This window comes from Varroa destructor, unplaced genomic scaffold (genome assembly GCF_002443255.2).
Source record: "Varroa destructor unplaced genomic scaffold, Vdes_3.0 BEIS01000004.1, whole genome shotgun sequence".
NCBI classification, from domain to species: Eukaryota; Metazoa; Arthropoda; class Arachnida; order Mesostigmata; family Varroidae; genus Varroa; species Varroa destructor.
Window position 1 is genome coordinate 11,283,107 of NW_019211457.1, and position 15,316 is coordinate 11,298,422.

At 41.9% G+C, this 15,316-nt stretch overlaps 1 long non-coding RNA gene across 1 annotated transcript; it reads left to right on the top strand.

Moving 5' to 3' along the window:
- Positions 1 to 807: 807 nt before the first annotated feature.
- On the top strand, positions 808 to 10,816 carry LOC147755843 (uncharacterized). The gene is made up of 3 exons (XR_015326853.1): positions 808 to 898; positions 2,412 to 2,657; positions 9,124 to 10,816. It is a non-coding gene; the product is annotated as an uncharacterized LOC147755843 (long non-coding RNA).
- The last annotated feature ends 4,500 nt before the right edge of the window (positions 10,817 to 15,316 follow it).

Here is a 15,316-nt window from a genome sequence, read left to right on the forward strand (position 1 = left end):
ACGCAAAAAAGACCACAGAAACACTAGGCTGCACCTAGAAACATGAGTTCGGCTACTATCCAATACATATGCGATCACCTACCCTGTATTTGCAATGCTAAGAACCCAACTAAAGCTGAGTAAATTTTCATAAAAATTACGTCCGAGGAATGCACAGCTGAAAAGCAACACTAATCTGAATTTTTACGCCGAAAAGCGAATGGGAAAAATATCGATCGTTGTATTGAAAAAACACCTCCGGATTTTTCCATAAACATATATTATAATAACCTGTTGTTGTTCTGTAGAAAAGTGAGGACCGATCTCTGAGAAACCTGTGAGTCGGCGAACGCACATACACTTTTCGTATGTTTGGGTCGGAACGCCCCACGCTATGATTAGAAGCTATTATAACTGCTATTATCATCGCCCGTGGCGCCTATTGCACTGAGGATAATAACGTCAGGAGTGGGAGGAGCTATATGGATATGATTGCTAGCCTATTTATTTGACCTAGAGGGCTCGAATGAGCGTATTTAGACATGGACAACTTCTGATGTTTTCAGCCATAACTCTCTGTTACTTTGCGAAATGATGTTATCATCAAAATGTTAATCAATAGCGACAGCAGCGACGACACGCACAAAAGCTACGTAAGAAAACAGCGATAATTGCAATGAGGTTTCCAAAACCTCTCTTGTTTCCTGTCGCTCACTCGACCCTGACAGGGAGATGGTATCCAAATGTTTTACATCCGGTTCAGCGCTAAGTATTCCATCAGGCTAAGCTACGCTGCCAGCAGCGCACCAGACCTGCGGCCCCGCAGATCTCGTTTGTCCTGCTGTCTGTAGAACGGAGAGGACACTCGAGAGACATGTGTTTAACTCGACTGACAGCAATGGAGACAGCAGTTCATCAGGTAGCAATTATCTCCTAGATCATAAATAGGCATACGAGCACCTTACGAAGACTGCGTTTGAAAGTAAATTCGAAGTTCCGCGTAGCGATGCCCTTTTTTGCACTCGTATATTGGTGCTCTTCTATGGCTTAGTTTGATACAGCTAGACTGCATAATGAACGCTGTTTCATAGACAGTTTTTCATTGTTATTGGCTCAAGTGGCAAAGGGAAACGGCTAAGTCGAAGGTAACTATACGCTCTAAGCAGCTTTGATTTAGGAGCAGTGCGTTGGCATTAGTTATCTAAAGTAAGTGCTCCACTTTAGCGTAGCTAGATTTTTAATATAGGGCTAAATATTGTATAAATTGTTTATTGTGTGTATTTTGATGACGCAGAGAAATAAGCTGAGCCATTACCTAAATTTTTAGTCACGACAAGTTCAAGTTTATTGTTTTGTAAGTTTCGTATTAACTGAAAACATTCTTCAAGACTGCGTTCACCAATATAATGTCACTTTATGTTTGTTGTTATTTATAGTATTTGAATAAGATTCGATATTCCGTATGTTTGCGCTGCCGATGATGGCAGTAGTCACGTTCCCTCTATCCATACTTTAAATGCATAAACAATTATTTTTACTAAAAAAAAAACGTATTGATTAAAAAGTTGCGAATCACAGAGGTACAATCTAAGGATTATTTTGTTCGAATCTGGCTGCTATAAACCACTCGGAGTGGGTCTTATATTCATGAATTGAGGGCTTTTTTTTAAATCTTACAGTGATTACTCACTGACTCACATCAGGCCTTCGAGGCTACATCTACATATACCCAATATGTGCGTACACGGTAATCAGTCACAAAGATCTTAATAATAATGCCAGTATTATTAGAATGATCGTAGAACTAATCGTAAGATAAACCTAATAACAGTTAGTTTGCTAACAATGCCGGCTACGCCTAAGCTCTAGCTTGATTCTGCCATTACGCGACTACTGATGATGATCCGCCGCGCTGATTAGCTTCATAAATCACTTATCGGTGTTGTCTGGATCGGTGCATGGCTATCGTTGTTATTAAAAGTCCGCCAGTCGGCCTGCTTTGTCCTACGCGATCAATCCCCTGTTGTTGTCGCTGATGTGCTTACCACCGAGTCGATAAAAGACCGCCTGAACCTCTATCTGCATTTGCTAGTGCGTCTTCTTCTTTGAAGTCAGTGACTCTCTGCTGTTCTCAAGGCTTCGTCAGCGCCAGAAAGTCGTTCAGGCACACTCCGTCTGTCTGTATTGGGATAGGACAAATGCCAGCAGGAATAGTAGTTGGACAATAAATCGAGATTCGGCATTTTTGGCCGGACTTCGACGGTTATCAGAACGAAATTTCATCCCTTGACTTGTGGGACGGAAATTTACATTCTGTGCTGTAACCTAAAGCTGTAAGGTCGGTATCTACCGGACGCCTGTCAGTCACACGAATGATATGTTCTCTTCCATTATGCATTGTGACGCAAACCATTGAGTCAGATACGTCTCAGCTCTTGCTTCAGATCGAGAAGCGCTTGCGGCACCGGGCAGTGTTGTCGACCCATCGCGTTCACTTTCTTCCGAGCGTCGAGTCCGTGTGCAGTCGGAGACCATGCGTTTGGCCGACTTCGAACGCGGCTAACGACAGCAGAACAGCTCCATGCCACTAGATTGTTCTGAACATTGAATATCAGCCACCATCTAAACAGTTTAGGTCGTTTTCCTGCCGGCCTAGCTGCTTTAGCTACCCTATGCAGGTATGTACGTACGTATACGTGTATTTGTGTGTGGATTCTAACAAGCGATTAAAATGTGCTGGCATAACGACAATGATGATTGTAATGACGAGAATAGATTTTTATCGAGGCTTCGACTTCAAGAAGAAGTACTAGTAGCCTATTCATTAGATCATACTAACGATGTTGACCTAGGCCACCAATGATCAGATTAGTTGAGAAAGGCCACGGTGGTGGAGTGTGGTCGATGATGATCGTACAGAGGATGCCTTTTTGTACAGAATTCTGCATTTTCGCACTGTGTATATATACAGTCACCTGTGGATATACAATCACCAGACCGAACCACATGAAAACATGCAGGGTGTTCCAAGCGTCTTACAGGCTTCAATAACGCTTCAAAATTAGTGCGGATTTTTAAATCTGTATTTAATAATCATCAAATAATGAAGGCATCGTGAAGGGAATGGCGAGCTGGTAACACAACTGCATATCATTTTGATATATTAAACTCAAAAATGGATGTTCCCAAACAGTCTTTGAAACTAACTTCGCAGGCCTTAAGTTGAAAGCGGTATCAGACAGCGGAATAGGAATTTTCTCTATAGACTCGTAACATAAGCATAACTGTAAGCTGAAAAGGTTGAATTTTGAGAAACAGGCAACAACAAAAATTAACAGCGTGATAATTATCACAATGTGTTTCCGTAATATCTGATCAGCCTTATCGATTGGGCATACGTCTCGACAGTGTTGCCGGCAACGGCCGTCACGACCGAAAAAGGAAGGCTTTTAGAGACCCGGCGAGTGAGCAGTGACTTGGCTTCACTTTTAGTAAATACGGTCAGACTTATGAAGTAACATAAAGGTCGCCAGGATGGTAGGATAGGTAAACCCAGCGTTCATGCGGGTACTAGATATGCGCTCTACCAATTCCGATAAGGACACGAGGTACATTCGCAGACACGACATTAGCTCAGGCTTATTACTAAGCAGATAACGGAGAAGCGAAGCTACAGGATTGCACTAGCGCGTGTTCCGCCTTTGTTGTTTTTCTATTTGATGGGAAGGGAACCTGACGAGGCCTGCTGTTGCGTGCTAGTATGTCGAAATCCATAAGTTAGTGTCTACATGCACATACGTGTGTGTTATCCGTAAACGAGCTTTGTATACCGACGATCAAGGGAATTCGAAAGCAGGAGCTCACAACGTTTGTCACCTAACGTCTGCCCTTATTTAATTGAATTCTGTTTGCGAATTTCATTCGATCATCAAATTGTGAAGCAATGCCGCGCCTTTAGAGAAACGTAATCCGTTTTTTTTTTTGTTTTTTCTCTAAAAATTATATTTTTCTCGAGAAAAGCCAAATAATATTAATTAGATATATATTATATGATCAATAATATAAAATAGATTGTATTTTAGAATAGAAATACTGCAGGTTGATATAGCCTGCAGGAAAGCTTCCACAGCAAGAATATAGAATTATCAACCATACGGTTGTGTTGGTGGTATGCCGTTAAGGCCCAAAGCTGTGGTTCATACAAACCTTTTAATATTAAGAAAAAAATTATATCAAATCAGTAAAGTCGACCATGGTCATTTTGTTACGTTATAGTATTTGTTAAGACTTTAATCTTTGCTTATTTTAAGAGTTGGTGAGGTGATTTTTCCGCATGTATATATATATATATAACTGACCCTATTTTACATGAGATGCCATATCAAATTCAAGGACCGCATGCTAACAGGGTCTAACACCGTATGGTTGGAAGGCACCGCTCCGTGCTAGAATTTCTCTTTACTGGGGTATCTTTTTTTCGGGGGAAACACTTTGAGCCCGTTCGTGATCTGATTTTACATGTACCAACTGTCTTTACCGCTACAACAAGCACTAGAACCCCCGTATCGTAGCTGCCTATTCATTAAGTGTAATTTTACTAATTGGAAATAATTGTCGCCACGGCAGCCGCTTGATGTGATCTAGCGTTTTTTGTCGGTCGCATCGTTGTTGAAGTTGCTGTTCACTATGTGCTTATTGTTCCGGTAGAAATAATACGTTGAGCAGTTGCGATATCCTATGGGGAGGGGTTAAGCTAGCAGGGTACCATATCATAGTGCTATTTTTAAGTAATCCTCAAACGGTTTTAGAAGACGCCGTCTGACGGCAGTAAATAATGGTATAATGATGATCTTCAAGGCCCAGTAACGTACAATTAAAGTAGATGATATCAAGCTTGCAGCATATGTATGCTCAGAAGCGATTACATAACTATACCCGAACCTATCGGATCGGTAATCTTTTTGCTCAATCTATCAGTGGATTTTTGCATCCTTATCATATCAGTTATAGCACTGAATCTATAAATGCGAAATGAAAAGGAATAGCTAGCCAACAGCCGACTATTCACAACGCTTACTCAGGTACTCGAAGTAGTGTCGCAGGTCGCCCAGGTTGATGGTCAACAAGTGTCCAAGTTTAGGTTTGCCTGCACAAAACGACGATTGGGAGCTATCACCCGTTTCGGAAATCTTCATTTGCAGCAGCAGCAGCAGCGGCTCTAACTAAAGAGCTTAGGTTAACTAACTAAGAACAGCGGTAACTAAAGAACGTAGGTTCACTATCTCAGTTTGATATCGTAAAGTCTCAATTGTCATTCATATTAGAGCACTTTGCAATGAAAAACAAAAAAAAACGCTATAATTATTTATCTAAATATGCAGCGTAACTTGCCGTTTTAGACTAGCAGACGACATTGCCAGCCTCTTAAAGCCTTCGTATAAGATCGCATAATCTCTAAGTGGAAACGCGATGGTAATACTATTAGACGTAGGCTAATAAATATCGACGGCGGTGTATTTCTTTAGGGACACCCTGCCGTCGAGGTCAATCAACGCGGTATTTTGCTAGCAAGAAATATGGTTGGCTTAATAGGGCAAACGTTACTCATAAGGAGAATGATGCAGAATCTCATTTCGGGCTCAATGCGCTACGAACACTTGGCCTTGTATTCTTCTCGGGTAACCCCTAGCATCATCTGCAATACGTGAAGGTGCTTCGAAGAGCCTCTCGCGTTCAGCCAGGGAAAAGGAGGTCCAAGAAGTAAGTCATCGGCCTTCTGGGGAGTGAGAGAGTCGAAAGCAAAAGCCACAATGAGAAGGCCACCTGCGAGGGGCTACTTAAATCAGGTGTTATATTATAAAAGCACGGGCGTCTTTCGAGAGCAACTAAGAGTTGTGTGAAAATTCGCGGAAAAGTAAGCAACGGATCTGGCATGGAATTTCACATACTTACCACCTAGCTTTGGTCATGTCACCACTTTCTATAAGCGTGTGTAGATGCTAACGAAACAGAAGACATTGGCTATATAGATTATCTGAAACGCCGCTTTTCAGACCAGATAGTGTCCAAAGTTTAAGATTGCTCGATCAATGGCTAACTCAGACACAAACGGTGAATCTAAAGCTCTAGGCCTTCGGCAGTTTGTCTTTCGATTAGCTGCTGTTCCACCTGTCAGTGCCCTGTTTGGTTTATTTGGCTTACTTTAAACAGCAGAAAGTTCCCAAAGCAGGTGCTCAACAGCTGTCTGGATTCGGTTATCGATAGCGATCGGTCTTCTTTTTACACCCGAATAACTCTGATTTAAGTGAAATACAAGAGGAAGATAAAAAAGAAAAAAAAAAAAAAAAAAAAAGAAACAACAATTGTGGCTTTTTGGAAACGACGCAATCAACGAGATTGTGCAGTATCCCAATAAAGTTGATAACTAAACCTAAAATAACTAAATAACCTTTCTTGAACACATTTTGATTCTTAAAATAATAAAATATCCAGCGTATTTTTTTACGTTTCTACAATAATTGTATTATAGTAAAATTCGTGGATACATAGATCGTATATAATTACAAGCACAGCTGTAAGCCACCGTAGGATAAGGTCAGTTTAACGATATCTACTTGCGTATATTGTGATACGATTGTATAAGTGATAATAGCACAGATAATGGCCTTTAAGTTGAGCTTAATGTTAGCCATTGACCGCTCTGCGGAGATGATGACGCACCGTATCAGTTTGTGCATACGGCAATGATGAGATGTATATATTGATTAAGCACGCTATCGAAAGGAGAATAATTCCGAGCAATTCGAAATACGTAAATTGAATATATTTATGTTCTTCGAATGTGTTTTTTTGATCAAAGCTCTGTTTTTCTGTAGATACTGAAACCTCTCAGGGCACATTTGCTGCACGGAAGCCGATTACTAAACTTTAAAAAAATTCTTTTGATTTCTTCTAGATAGCGTTGTTTCTGATCATAATCTGAACTTGATAATTGCTTATCATTATCTAGTACAGCCAGTCCGACCTTGCCTTGAAGTGAACGATTTTAGTAAGAAATATACTTAATGAAATACCGAAAATTCTATGGCTTTCTAAGGGTGGAAATATTCCTAATAGTAAACATATCCTTCCCCGCACCCTCAGTGCACTTGACACCGAACGTCAACGTCTGCCAAAATCCACACATAGCTAAACTGTTTCCTCTCGACCGCTTTACAACACCAATAAGATTCAAGAAAATCCCCGATAACAGTTGTACATGCGCATCAAGGTCCAACAACGACGGACATCCGACATCGAACACATCTAATGCCCCAGTATCGGGGGCAAGAAAAATTTGGTAACGACCCGAACTGCAAATGGCACTATTGCCGTTAGCAAGTCCGAGGCTGTCGGGCCTTCGTCCGTTCAGTCCCTTCGTATCCTGCTTGCTCTGTCCGCGCCAGCAACATTCGTCTAGCAACAACATTGGAGCTGGCGGAGGACAGGCGGTAGCTATTGTTGCGAGGCAATCGCAACGTGTCCCGAGAACCCAGTCGGCTGAAGTCCGTGGCGGCGATGGCCGCGTTCCTTCTCTCTAGGGGCTAATGTAGTTTCCATGTCTTTCGCTCTACCTCTCAGCCGCCGTCGGTAGCGACTTTGCGCTGTTGTGGTGGCTGCTACAGTACCCAGCGGCGTCGGCAAGTGAAGCACTACTTCTACAGCTGGCCGGAGGCACCAAATGCCCAGGCAACAAGCGGCACACGATTTGCGACAGAAGTGGGCGGCATGAGGAACTCGGCGAACAAATCCTTTCCAGCGTGCTAGTGGCGCACAAATTTAAAATAGTAGAAAAACAGATTGAAGTAGAATTCAAGGCTGCAGCCGGGCCGCAAAGTCGAGCACGATATGTAGCTGATGACAGGTAATGGTGCTCGGTTTTTGCCTACAAAATGAAAGCAGCTAACGACGATTCAACTGAAAAGTGACAACAGAACACGAACGTATTGAGGATTGGGTTTGATCTACATTTAATAGGGGACCAATGTTTGTTAATTTGCAAGCGTAGTCACAATGTATGTTATACATATAGTGTCCGCAGTGGAAAGAGCATTTCGGTGCACTAGATAGAATCTTAGCATAGGTTTATTCGTAAATGAGTCCTACACGTTACGTTGCCAATGAACGTTGCCAGTTGATTAAGCGTCCAAGGCCAAATTCATGAGCCGACATTCATATAACATAAGTTATTCAAGTACTGTAGATAACTTTCATTCGTTCGCAATAGTCATTTTCGTAGTGTCAGGACTATTACCGCCATATTGACGCCGGATAAAATTTTTAAGCGCTTTAAGCTTTTAAAGCTCAGAGTTAGTTATTAACGTAGTTGCTAACATGCTTCAATGCTCTTTTTCGTTTAGGGAAAAGCAAGATCTGTGATCGTTCACTAGATTACCTTGAAATCCTCTTCTCGAAAAATGCAAACTTCGAGTCATTAGGTAAGGTCAGTGAAATCAAACCTAATCGGAGTGATAAACTTCGTCTTTAACTTCCTGTTTTGCATTAGGGAAAGGATGGGTATTTTATATGTATCGACTGGTTGTTTTCACTTATTTAACTTGTCGCGCTTGTAAGCTTCCATAGATTGAACATTTCCGTCGTCGGTATCGAGGTATTGATGGTCGAGATCGTTAGAAGCATTATTAATGATCCCTGTCTGCATAGATATGCTCCCTTTTTCGATCAGTGTCTGCATATAACAGCACCGGCTATTTTCACAAACGGTAGCGGGGGTCACCAGAGGTTGTTCACTGAGTGAGTGAAGTTCTGTCTGGCTGCATTATATGTACATAATCGCCATCGTGAAGTCACTCGTTATCGTTGTTGCTTAGCTAATATAATGTAATATAAGGCGGCTAAACGGGATCGGTTATCACATAAGCGTTTGTCTCTGGCGTAAGCTAAAAGGTTGTGGGGCTTCTGCTGGGAATATTCAACAACTACGTTGATGTCCAGTGTTTGATGCAGTTATCGAGTCTAAAGGGAAAAACGAAACTGATTCTAAACGAGACCATTTATAGGCCCCCCATTTGGCGAATCTGCATGGGGAACATTGACAAAAAATTGTTTACAGTGTATATGCTTCATATTTTGTCTGTCTTGTAGGATATAAAAAAGCCAGACACACGAGCCCCTCCAGCAAGCACAACCGGGAAACTTCGAAACGCTCCATGCATTAATCAAGATTCGTATTTAGTACAGCTAATTGTGCACTATTCGTCAATATACCAAGTGTTAGTGCATTTTTCGTGCCTCCCAGATGGCGCGGGTCGTTTAGGACCCTCATATAGGCTGCCGTTAATGATTCGGTCAGCCAAGAAATGACCGCGGAGAACCAACGATGGTCTACGCCGGGTAGCACAGTAGCATCGCAGAAATCGAACGCTCCAACAGATAGCGGCTTCCGTTTCTATCTGTTAACCTGAAGTATTTTCGTGCTAGTTGCTCATGCGCGATTAGGCACCATGGAACGTTCGTCATACCAACTGTAACCGACAAGAAGCGCAGATAGATAGACTTTACGCGCACGGTACAAGTGGACAACGACTGGACAACGACAACCAATCGAGGTATTCGACTAACGGCCGCCATAATCTTCGCCATCCGTTAATGATCCGAGAACTCCGAGCACTGAGTAAACCTTCCCAGAGGAACCGATGGAGGGTGGTGGCCTCCCAGATGACACTGGCAATCGACACCAGCGATCAAATATAGAACATTACAAACATGCATAAATATGTAGTGACGGCTGGCTGTTGTTCTGTATAAATTTAAAACTAGAAAGATGAATCTCCGGTAAAAGTCTCATACAAATACAATATTAACAGTGAGCTTTATATTGCGTGTGGAGTAGGTTTTTTTCCTAGCAACAGAAAAGGTACTTGTTCACGTTTAATACTGGTCTTACTCACACAACCTAAATACCCAAGGTCTCTATTGTGTCCCAACAAACTGATAGATTCTGGAAGGCAATGTCTCCTTTTTATAATTAAACGTAGAATTTTAGGTGGGAAAAATACAGTGACGTTTAAATGCTTGAACATATGAAAACTTTTTACAAACGGTAAACATTATATGTTTATATATATATATATATATATATATATATATATATATATATATTAACCGCTTATCTACTATACAAGTAAGGTCAGTCGCAGAATTCTCAGTTCTATAACAAAAAAAAATAGCGCACTGATGAAATAACTTAGCGAGACATTAGCGTACCGGCAAATTGTACACCGAAATAAGCCACCCGGGTCGTAACAGGATTCAACGCATTTCATAGGAAATGTATTTCAGTATCGCATCTTCAAAGTAGGGTTCGAATCTTCGTCACTTGGGAAAAGAGCGAACAGTACCAGGCATCGACGCAAATCGTTTGGCCTATTAAATCTATTTAGAAATAAAACACAGCTATCGATAATACTGACATACTGCATTCATACTACTATCAGGATACTGCCCATTTTGCGTCAGGCAAGACGGTGTTGATGAAAATCCAGGCCAACTTACGGCTATGGGAGAAATTTTCTAGTCGAACATGGTCAATTTGTGCTAAATTCATTTGGCTTCTTTTGTCGGTGAAGTATCTGCAGGCTTACTGCATGAAATCCTTATTCGGTCGTTGGCTTCGCTAAGTAAGGCGATGAATAAGTTGAAGAGAACGTCACCGTTTCAAATTTGTGCATGATAAATGGGCCTATTTATTCTTATGGAGGCTTCAGATCGACTGCAGTTTCCGCTGTGCAACACTTTTTTCAAATTTCAATTGAATAAATATTTATTGTTCGAAGCATACCGGTTATTAAATGTGGCAAAATCTTTCCAGACACACTTCATCACACGCGTAGGGCTGGCCGATACGGGATCAGACTGTCACTCACTGTAGCAATGTGAGCTATATAGTATATCTCTAGGAGTCTATCTATTTCTAGGACAAATCACTTACCGCGTAAAAATTCTTGTCTTCCTGCAGCTCAGTCTTCCAACAAGACCGCGACAGACATGCTGTGACAAAGGAACATTAAGTATTGCGCCTTCTTGTACATCTGTATCCTACATATCAGAACTTATTATATGAGTGCAGCAGATGTTCACATTCGGTAAGATATCATGACGCCACGTTAGACAGATGTTTTTAAAGCGGATCGTATGCACAGTGGGACTAATGCTGGCGCCTTCATTCTCTTGAAGCTTCCGTGTTACACAGTTATCCCTATGCGTTAAGTATAACAGGCGTAGCAATAGATTGTAAATATGTATTTTGATACGCACATATTAAAGTTGACACAGCAGGCCTTTAGATTATTGAACTAGCCACTCTGGCCGACTTGGACCTCGTGAAGATTTTCAATTTTGCTCCTCAGCCAACTGGCCATCAGTATAACAATACATTAGGCGAACAAGCGTATGCAGAACTGATAAAGATGCCCCCTATCAACGATAGATAGGAAGAAGGAAAAAACGGCCATTTTGCTTTTTTGCCCACATAGATCAGATAGCGAACGAAAAAAAAAATAGATAACGAGACAGGCCGGCCGAAATTAAAACGGGCAGTTAGCGTCACGGTGAAAAATATATCAACGACTACGAACGATAGGATAAAAGAAGTGCTGTCGGAACGTACACGAAAAAACAGGCCAACCAGATGGTAATTCTTCTGACGGACACAACAATGAGTTGGCCTCAACAAAGATGTGCCACTTGTGAAGCTGCTGATCGAAGTTGCTCGTTACTGAGTCATGCCTCTCTCGAAGCGCTTTCGAAGTTAGGACTTTAACTTCCATGGCCAGATCTATATGAAAGTATTGAGCTAACGAGAAAAGTTGGCCGCCTTGAAACTGGGCAATTTTACCAAAGATATCATCATGTACATATTTTGTTACCAGTCGTATAATGTCATTTTTAAAGGACACTTTTTCTTCATTTTGACTGTGTTTGCCTTAGAACGCTACGCTTGTGCTTGCCAAATGTCATATCATTGCGCATCTTTTTTTTTAATCTCCAATATGGATATATGCGGACGGAATCGACGGAGGCCGATGCCTAATACCTCATTCATCATATCTATCAGATTGATGCCCAACTGGGCACTTTTGCTCACTTTTGTACCTACTCGGATGCTTTACATTGAATCGTCTCAAATTTAATGTCATCATTTTGATTTAGATCCATCATTGTAATTATTACGTGCGGTCGTTTGTTCAGTAAGGAACAGGCTATATGCCGTATCTAGCCGACCCAGTTCCAGCATCCTCATCTATTGTATGCTACTATTGTCTGTCTCTTCTCCGTATCCATGTTTGTCCTTTCGAAGTCTTCGAATTCTACTTTTTTCTCTAGCTCTTTAAGGCAAATTGAGTCATGTATAGATAAGACAATTCTCAATATTTCGTTCATTCTTAATGCTGCCTTCTCTTTGAGGGTCATTTCTGTTTATTTCACCCACTTCGTTCTGTCGGTATCCCCTTTACCCATCCAGTTATCACTCAAAACCGTCGTGGCAAAAGAGAGTATTCCTCAGCGGGTAGTTGCTCGTTGCTGGCTCACTGTGGTTTCTTTCTTGCATCATTATCCATTATGTAATTACGTAGAAAAAGAAAAACTGAAAGAACCAAGCAGGCGGAAAGCTGATATCAGCTCAGACGCGACGCTGATCCGTGCCGGTGCTAACGTTTGTGAGAAGCAGCCAAAGTGGGATCGGATACCTTGGGTGACGTGAAGATCTACTGCTATCGCCAACAAAGTACGTTGCTGAACGCTCGTTACGTCGTCTAACGGCGAACACGATAACAAACGACTGGCAGTGGGACAGCTGGGCAACTGGAGAATATCTGCGTATCCCTCCCGACCCGGGCTCGAGTGCAATTGTTTCTTTGACTATTATGGCCAGTTGTTTTGCGCGCTGTCTTCTGCTGTTTTCATATTAAATTTGGTCAACACAAAAAAACGCTCGTGTTGTTAGTAATCGTTGTTTATCGCTTTTCAACAGGACATCTTCTACGTACTATCGTCCTATTTATAAAACGACAATCGCCAGGCCCAATGTTGACGGCTACTGAGATGAATCGCGTAGAATTAAATCATATTGAATGAGCAATTGACATATGTTGGGTAAAAATAAAAGGTGTATACTTTGCCAAATCCAGCTCGTGTGACAGCAGAGTCTAAGCGACCTATATTGATGGTGGGTTCAACGATATACCGATTTCAGCCCATAAAGTATACATATGGTACGTGGAAGCTAAATACAAGCAGTCTGTGATCTCAAAAGATCCTTAATGTGGTAAATCCGTTCTTCGACAATTATGAAATCTGCTGGCCTCGAAGGCGTCTTCAAAATTCTCTCAAACCATATGTTCTCTACAAAATTTGGTCAACGTAAAAGATATCTTGGCTTTTCCGCCTGATATGCTTCATAATACAGTGATAATCAATTAATATAGTAGAAGTAGTCGCTTGTGACGATATAACCGAACGATGATGGAAGTCGAAGAACGAACGGATCGTAGCCAAGCCACGATATCTCTCCTGTATGCACTTCTACGCAGATGTGAAGTGTCGCGGCCCGCGGGGCGTCTGTCGTCGCCATCCTCATTGTCTGTCCCGTTTTTATGTCCTAGCTCGTCTATGCACACAGGCTTACCACCGCATTGCCACTTATAGGATTAGCACAGCAGGCAAAAACCTTAGCGGCAAAGCTGTGAGTGGCCGAGGGTGAATCTAGCTAGCGTCCAACTCAAGCGTTCGCTCTCTATGGTACAAAGAAATCGGCTATGAACGATTGTCCGTTAACTTAGTCGCTAGTCCAGTAGCTCGATTCGCTTTAGCAACGCGCGATTTGGCCACTGTGGTAGCAAGTTAATACGATGCAGGATGGCCACTTATCTTCTCGGACAGATAGAGTGGCCGAAATCGGCCGGCGACTTAACTCGAGCGCGATGGTGGAAGCAGGCAAGTTAGGACGGGAGAAAAAAAACAGCAGAAGAGGCCGTAGCAAGCTCTTTGCTTGCTCGTGGCATCACGGTGTTAACTTGTCGATAAAGCAGTGCAAACGGGATCGGATAGGGACGGTATAAAGGACACACCAGGCTGGCACAGTTCGAGGAGCAGAAAATAAGATCGGCGATGGCACATGCATATTCATCGGAATCTATCGACGTTCCATGTCCGGGAATCGAGATGACGTCGTTATTCCTTCGGGCGACCAGACTGACCAAGACTCACAGCAGATGAAGCTTCGTAGTGTCAAGTGCTCCCTTCAGCCTCGTTAATTGTAATTTGCTTTTACGTGTAAAAGTACGCCACTATGAAGGTGTCCGAGTTTGAGATACACACCCAGCAAACGGAATGAGTAGGCTTTTAATAGGAGACGACTTGAAAATGGCGCGGCAGCTCTGGTAAACAAAAATCAATAGAAGGTATTACCAAGGGTAAAGCAATTTAAAGAAAGTGTTGCTAATTCACAAGTCTTTTGCTTAGATTATATTGATTAGGCAAAAAAGCTATATATACTTTTTTTTTTGCCTAAGGCCTTGTCTGTTCAGTCCTACTTCTTTTCACTTGTATATAGGCACTCTGTCCGGTTTCGAACGATGGCCTTAACCGCGCCATAGCGTTTGAAAGGGCAAGCTTGTCGCTGTCGATCTTTCCAGTTGGACAGCACAAGCCGACATTTTAAAGTCTTTTATATAGATTTCGATGACAACGTTGAACTTCGATAAAAAAAATACGTTCGAGCTAATTTTTCTACAAAATTCAAAAATGTCTACAACGGTAATTGTTTGCTGCATTAACATTCCGTTTCAGTTCCGTTCTAATATAATTATTATGTAGATGGACACGGCTGGCTTTAGACACCTTTTTTTTGCGTGGTATAGCATCTACACTTGATAGACATTTTTCTGGGAACGGATCCTTACCAACTAATATGTTTCTCTATCGTACACAGACCATTATGATGCTTGCTTGATAGACGCATTACCTGCGTGTCGGGACGCCAACTTTTTCCGTTTTTAATTTTCTAAGGAAAGGTCAACTGACAAAACCTGTTTTCTCGTTCAACTAATAAGCGTAACCTTACATGACGCAATTATAGAGCATACAGCGTAAAGGTGTCAAGATTAAAAAATTATCGCCATCACATAGACCAGATACCAGATAAAACGATGATAACATGTGACCCTAAACAATTACCAGCGTTGATGACGACCGCAAATGGCGTGATTTTTCTAGTGGATGACGCGACCAGCGCAAGACGCGTCGGCGGCTACTGCTGCTGCTTCTGTTAACTCCT